The sequence below is a fragment of the Denticeps clupeoides genome, chromosome 18, assembly GCF_900700375.1.
Source record: "Denticeps clupeoides chromosome 18, fDenClu1.1, whole genome shotgun sequence".
Lineage (NCBI taxonomy): Eukaryota > Metazoa > Chordata > Actinopteri > Clupeiformes > Denticipitidae > Denticeps > Denticeps clupeoides.
In genome coordinates, this window is record NC_041724.1 from 2,574,709 (window position 1) to 2,582,594 (window position 7,886).

Consider the following 7,886-nt stretch of genomic DNA (forward strand, 5'->3'; position numbering starts at 1 on the left):
GGGAGGGTAATGTCATGATCCGGTCCGGGAGGGGTTACTCCGGGTCCGGAGTTTGGACCGGAGTTTCATGTTAGTCCTGTGTTATCTCCTGTGTATGATTGTATAAAGCTGCCCTGTCCTGTCTACCAAGTGTTAAACCTCTCGTGACATCATGCGGGTGGTAGTAGCCTAGTGGGTAACACACTCTCCTATGAACCAGAAGACCCAGGTTCAAACCCCACTTACTACCATTGTGTCCCCGAGCAAGACACTTAACCCTGAGTGTCTCCAGGGGGGGGACTGTCCCTGTAGCTACTGTCCGTATGTGTCCTTCTTCCTCGAAAATGTCCAGCCACCGTGACATGACGGAAGTGGGATCTTCTAAGGTTGGCGTGAGCCACGTCACGTTCAGTCGCCGGATCTCAAGCCGACAGTCGATTCCAGTTGTGGAAATTCTGGAAAATCTGGGCACCATCGCATACCTCACTGTCGGATTTTCACGGCAATAAAACCGACGCAACAGAAGGTCCCCGCTGAAGGAGGGTCTGTTAGCATTTATGTATTTGCCACATGATTTGCAGCCCGTGATACCTTCAGAAGTGACAAAAGCCATTAAATAAGTCCATTTGTCACATGCAGATTGCCAGACTGAACCCTGACGGAACCGAGCTCGGGATTCCAGCCGCGAACGTTTTCCTGGCTGACCCGGTATTACGAGAGAGAGAGACGGAGTGATTAGGGGGTTTTTTTACCCCCCCCCTCCACACTCCTTCTCTGAGCGAACAAAGCGACCTGTCGTCCACAAAGCCCCTGGGCTATTTATAGGAGGGGCGGGGCCGAACGGCACGCCTCGCGCCATCAGCATGCGGCGCGGAGTAATTTAAAGACGCGTCGCCGCTGACAAGAATTAAATTGGGTTTTGATTTTCTCATTAGCCTAATCTCAAGCGGGCCTCGTTATGGTGTAATTTCCCGGCACCGACACGACATCTCGTTTTGGGAGCTGACAGCCTTATGCCAACATTTCGCGGCATGGGGCGGCGGCGAAGGAGAGGAGGGGGGGGGTTGGCTTCCCAAGACAGACTGCCCTCACATTCGCATCCCTTTCCCCTCTGCACCCCAATTAATTATTCGTATGGTCTCATTACACGGAGTGCGTAGCATTTTAATGAAACGGCAATATGATAAGTACGGAACGGATGCACTCATGTGTCAAACGAGAAGGAAAATGAAGAATTTTTACCACAAAAATTACGTGTCAAATTCGCTCACCGAACCACACGCGAGTAACCGTACAACAGGTTACATGCCACGTGGCGCGATTGACGTTCCTACGGCGCAGGCTTCGTCTCGAGCAGTCTGGAAGCAGCCAAATGTCTATTTTCACGCGGACCCTGAAGGCCAAAGGGCTTTATTTTCGGCGCGCTGATTGTCTGTCCCGGCCCGCCGTTCTCCGGTCGCCCAAACCCCAGTTAAATTACACGCTTGTGTTTCGTGCATTTTTCTGGAGCGTCAGCTTTCGCTGCCTTTCGGAGTGTCGGGAATTTTAATATGGTCTCCACATGGTGCCTTTGTCCTCCGAGTTATGCGTAAAAAGAGCAGTTCAAAGCGCATTAAGAGGTGGATTTTGTCTGTCAGAGCTCCTATTACTCGTGTAAATCAGTTTAAAGAGCCCCTCTCTCTTTCCCTTTGAAAGCGAGGAGGGAGCCTCAAAGCAAACGAAGATGTGAAAATGCTCGTCTGACGACGCGGCGCGGGCGGAAGCCAATGCGGAGGTCTAACTAAACCGGCATTTCGATGATTTTATTTGTGCTGCAGAGCAACCCCCCCCTTTCATGTCATCCCAATATTTTATACGCCGCTGTCGGATTTCTGACAGTAGCAATAAATCATTCGACTTAATATCCTGGATACTTTCCCTGGCCCTGGTTCCCGCTTGCCAGTCTCCAGCACGGCGAACGCGACAGCGGCGACCTGCAGGCTGACCCGACACCTGTTGCGCTGTGTCGCATCTCGCCGCTCCGCTTCCGGGAGCAGGAGCAAGGACCACAACCCAAGTGAAACATCTCCGCTCGGTCTGCTCAGTAGCTTTAGCTGCAAGAGGAAAGAGGAGAAGATGAAAAAAAAAAACGCTAAAAATACTGACAGAAAATAGCAAGGGCATGCGAACGTTGGCAAGTCCTGCATGCTTCCACGTAATGTTTTCAGGAAAATAAAATGTGGGAGCCATTTTTCTACCGGGCTGCAAGTGCAGCGCTAGTCGCTAAATCTAGAACTTGTTTGCTGGTGTGAATAAACAGATTTAAATTATTTAAATTATCCAGAATGAGGAAGTAGTGTACAACAGGCTCATCGGGCCACTCCCATTTGTAAACTCTTTTTATGAAAACCTAATTAAAAAATTCATCTCATTGAATAATGAGATGAATGATGAATGAATGAAGGGTGGTAATAGCCTAGTGGGTAACACACTCGCCTATGAACCAGAAGTTCGAATCCCGCTTGCTACCATCGTGTCCCTGAGCAAGACACTTAACCCTAAGTTGCTTCAGGGGGACTGTCCCTGTAACTACTGATTGTACGTCGCTCTGGATAAGGGCGTCTGGTAAATGCTGTAAATGTAAATGTAAATGACACAGCAACAAAAAGAATCGTTCAGTCTTCAATTTATACTCAACGTGTTTCAGGCTCAGTGCTGCGCTTACCACCAGGTTGAAAAATAGTGCCCTGTGATAGTGCCCTGTGCCCTGCGAGAAGGGCAGGCACATTGCCTTTTTTTTTTTTTTAATTACTAAATGTTAGTAATATAGTAATTACATAGAATGAGTGCCTGCATGTTTTTATTCATTTTGTGGCTGCCGTCTTTTTCTTTTTGAAATACAACACAGGCCAGAAACAGTTTCTTTCAGACTTTATTTCAGAAGAAAACATTAAAACGACTGTAACTGACTGGTTTTTGGGTTTTGTTACTTGCATTTTTTTTTGAAGTATTAATAATGTTCGTCTTGTGACATGCATTATTTCTACCCTTGGATGCGGCTGTTGCTAAGCAACTTCATGCAGCCGCAGCTGGTCACACGACCTGGTGGCCACTCACAACGTATCAAGGCAGAATGATATCTGAAGAGGTCCGGAGGAGATGCTGTCACTCGCAGCCGTTCTCCCAGCCAATCAAATCTATAATTCAATATGTGCTCAATGAGCCAGTCAGCAAACACAGTTCAAGTGTTATTTCAATGACGTGTATTCAATATAAGTCATATTATTCACTCAGAAGCATTAAAGGGGTTACATTAAAGAAACATTAGAGAAGAAACGGACCTGTAATCAGAAGGTTGCCGGTTCGAATCCCGAACCGCCAAGGTGGCACTGAGGTCCCCTTGATCAAGGTACCGTCCGCACACACTGCTCCCTGGGCACCTTCCAAGTGAAGTGATTGTCACATGTGATGCACAGCAGCACAGCACATGGTGCACAAAGTGAAAATTTTCCTCTGCATTTAACCATCACCCTGAGTGAGCAGTGGGCGGCCATGACAGGCGCCCGGGGAGCAGTGTGTGGGGACGGTGCTTTGCTCAGCGGCACCTCAGTGGCACCTTGGCAGATCGGGATTCGAACCGGCAACCTTAACCACTAGGCCACCGCTGGCCCTAAATCTTACAAAACTTTCCTTGGCCGGGAATCGAATCCGGGCCGCGGCGGTGAGAGCGCCGAATCCTAAACACTAGACCACCAGGGACCTTTCGTGGCTAAAAGTAGAGGACACATTTTGTTGTGTCACCGTGTGATGTGTTGCAGTCTTTCACAATGACAATCGCTTCACTTTCACTGATGTAACCCGAATGAAATTGATTCTGTTCTATTTTTAACGCACACGCCTCAGCCAATACTGCACACTGAAGAAAAAGAAATGGTACAAATGCTCCTGAGATCGATAAGGATGCAGGCGTCCCGAACAATGGCTCATCACCGTAACAATGGGCTGACATCATCACATAAACGCCACTTTTGCCAACCTTGGTTCCCACACGGCTGCTCGGCCGCCCTGTTTATTTCCCCCCCATCCTAATGCGATAACCTTTTCCTGAGTGCGGTGGGCGGGGCCAGGCGCGTTAACCTCGTGCCCGTTTATCGCCTCTGGTTACAGCAGGTATTTGCTGGCGCGCTTGGGTGGAAGGATGTGGCGTTTGTGACACACCCGGGGACGGATTAAAAAAAAAAAAAAAAAAAAAAACAGCCCGAGGTCACACCAGGTTGCACACCGAGGTTACGCCGGGCCGCGTTGGTCGAATGTTCGCCACGGGAAAAAAAAAAATGCACTGTTTACTGTTGTTCTTTTCTCTGAAACCAATTTGCCGTTATCGCTCCACGTCTGTCTACTTCCTCGCATTTGCATAAAAATTAGTCGGTGCTTAGGACACCGGCTGCAACATCTGCGTTGATCAGAATTAATTGAAATCCTGAATGCTCGCAGCGCTGGTTATTCAGTGAGTTACTAACAGCGTCAGGGTGGGAAAAATGTGTGTGTGTGTGTGTGTTTTGGTTTGTTTGTTCGCTATTTAGAGACGTCTCCCCGCTGCCTCCAATTAACAGAGCACACAGACGGCTTCCTTATCGATAACCGGATAAGCACCGCGTGCCTCTGCCGAGGCCGTCGTTGCCACCTGTACGTGGACTCGGGGCCCGAACGGCGGGGTGGGTGAGGGGAGCGCAGCAAACGGGCCCTGACTCTTATCCACACGTGCATTAGGCGAGCGCTGACCCGCGAAGGCCGCTCGGCCCGGGCCCGGGACCGGCCCGCGCCGCAGAGTCTCCTTTGCGGCGTGATCTATTGCCGCGTTTAATGCAGATGATCTATCACACGGAACTGGCAGTAACGGATGAGGGCGGCCGGCGAGAGAAACTCCCTCATTTGTCTCTGTCGCAGCCAGTGAACTAGAGGAGACACTAATGCGGGCGGACGGCACCAGGAGGGGATATAATTATGTCTCGCTGCTCCTCTGTGCACTTGCTGTGTATGGAGGCATATTAGACGTAATAAAAATCGTCCCTCTGCCCCGCCACCCCACCCTCGGCTGCCGTCTCAATAAAGCCTTCCCTTATAGGTCCGGACGCGTATCCCTTACGCATATATCATAAAGTCAACAACAAATGGCATTACATAATGTGGCGAATGTGCGATGTTGACCACTGATGCTGGAAATGAAGGTGTTGAGCGGATTTATTTTGGTTGTGAGTGTGTGACAATTAATTACAAATGTATTCCCATGCCAATAGAAGTACATTACAGCATGTTTTTACATATATTAAATTTCTTAATAAAATAAAAACCTATAATTCATGGACACCACTGATCTCACCTGACTTGTTGATTTAAAATAATAATTGTTATTTATATCACATAATTATTTAGTTTAACTTGACAAGTAAATAGTAGTAATAATAAAAACAGTAATGATAGTAACGGTCAGTCGTGGATTTAGCAATTATGACTGGTCTGAGATCAGCTTTGGCTCCAGCACGTGGCCTGAGCTCAACAGATATGTCACTTACTGGGACACTTGGGCATGGAAGCTCTTCAACATCTGTTCAGCCTCCTGCTCCAAGCGTCACCACGATGAGCACAACGCAGACACTCGACATCATCAGGTCTGGTACCAGATGCACCCGAGGAGGGCCCGTGGGCTCTGGTGCCGCGGCCGGCCCAAATTCGGTCCGATGCGCTTCGTCCCTGGACTCCGGTTTGCGGTGTGTGATAAATGCACCGGCCCTCCAGCGATTGGCGCCGGACCCCGGGCAAGAGGCCGAGAGGGAGGGCTGTCAGCTCACAGCTGGGGGAGAAAACAGCGGCGGAGGCGGCCAAGAGCTCCACGGCGTCCATCAGTGCACACACACACACACACACACACACACACAGACTTCTACACTCACTACAACTGGACGTTTAGTCTGAGGAGTGAAATACAGTACCAGATGCTCCACGATCTGCTACATGCACCTTAGAGTCAATTGTTAAAATACTTAAAATCTCTCATTACGCGCTGGTGAGCCGCCTGCCACTTACAGCGTGAGAAAAATGCAGCAGGACGCCGTACATTTATCTACACGAACGCTTACTGTGCATGAGGTAAAACAGAAAAGAAAAGTACATTTACTTGCCATTTCACTGCATTAGCTTACTTACTTGGTAATTATCATTTTATAAAGTTGTAATCTTACGTTTTATGCTGAAGAGATATAAAGACCAACAATAATAACATCAATAATAGTAAGTATGTTAGATATTGTTGGTAATAGTGGTAGTTGATGTTATTGTTCTTATTGCGTATGTGTAATTTGATCGTGGTTCCTGCTTCAATATTTTTCCTATTGTTGCTTATTCAACAAATTCCATTTTAATAATGAAAGTGGAGAAATAGTTGAACACATCTTTTTTATTTATCTCATGGGACATAAATATGAAAGTTATTTTAACCAGAGATCTAATTATTCACGTATTTATATTAAATATCTACTCACTTTCCTCATAGGATTTTCAACAATTATCTTAATTCAGGTTTTACTCATTCTCACTTCTCGTTTTCTTTTTAAATCCTTTATTAATTTTTCTTTGTGTGTCCTTGAAGTCCTCATTAAAAGAATATGGTGACAGTCAGAGGACATTTCTATCTGTCCCAAATTCTGAATCAGGGGTCAATATGTGTTGAAATATAATAATATTTTTCAGTGGAAAAAAACGAAAGTTCCCATTAATACAAAAAAAAAAAAAAACCACACAGACGTGAATGATAACTTGCTTGGCCTCCTCAAGAGCACGTGTGCATTTTTATTATGTGTTTACGACAACAGTTGTTGAATATGAAATAATCTGTGTAAATCTGCACACACACACACCCACACACACACGCAGGCCTCGGGGCTGAAATTCCTGACGGCGGGGGGCTGTTATTGTCAATATAGCGCCGCCGTTTAGTGTGGGCTGTGAGTGCGCCGCAGCCTCCACGCGTCGAGGCTTTGAAGTGTCAGCTGGCCGCTGGTGTCGTGCTTTGTCTGCCGCTGCGCCCGACTTTGAAAGGGCCGCCTTTGTCAATTAGCCGCCGCCGCTCACTTCTGGCCGAGCCGGAAGGGGCTGCCGGGCGAGCTGTTTGTCGTCGAGGTGAGGCCTGGCGTGGGGCAGGGCCGAGTTTTTGGTCCGGTTGCTGCGGACCAACTAATGATTAAAATCTGTAGCTGCCGAAGGAGAAGCGCTCCACTTCCGGATTTGGTCCGTTTAGTTGTGCATCCGTGACCCCGGACTGCTGTGTATGGGGCTGAACTGTGTCTACCAGGAGGTGTTCCGCATATCAATGCGGCGCCATTCTGTGGCGGGTCGGGGATCAAGGTGACAATTTGCTTTGTGGTGTCACAAGCGAGCCGTCGTGGGAGCCTATTCATTCCATAATTCATATTCTCCACGGCCTTCCTCTTTATCTCTTCCTTCAATTTTCCAATACGTCTTCGTGTGAGGCATGGTTAGAATTCCAAATAATTTTTTCAAAATGAATTATGTACTATTGTATAAAAGTAATAAAACAATATATCAAATGGATATAACAACGTGCAAGTGGCTTCGCCCGTGAGAGATGCGAGTAGTTAAGATTACGGTAATATTACGCACCACTTAGGCTTTATAAAATAAGGGAAGACAATTAGTGATGGAAATGCATGAAGCCCTTAGGCTCCCATCTCTTCTTGTATGGAAGCAGATCATTAAAACTGCTGAAGAGCTAAAATATCGCCCGAATCTCCCCAGTTGTGGCTGCTTGGAGGCAGATTCCTCTGGGCTAGTCGAGTGAACCCAGATTTCACAGACTGCTTCAAATTAAGCCTCCTTTGACAATCTTATGATGTCCTAGTCTCACTTTTCTA

The 7,886-nt window shown here is 47.4% G+C and overlaps 1 non-coding gene across 1 annotated transcript; it reads right to left on the reverse strand.

Annotated features, from left to right (window-relative positions):
* Positions 1-3,645: 3,645 nt before the first annotated feature.
* Positions 3,646-3,717, reverse strand: trnae-cuc (transfer RNA glutamic acid (anticodon CUC)). The gene has a single exon. It is a non-coding gene; the product is annotated as a tRNA-Glu (tRNA).
* Between the last annotated feature and the right edge of the window lie 4,169 nt (positions 3,718-7,886).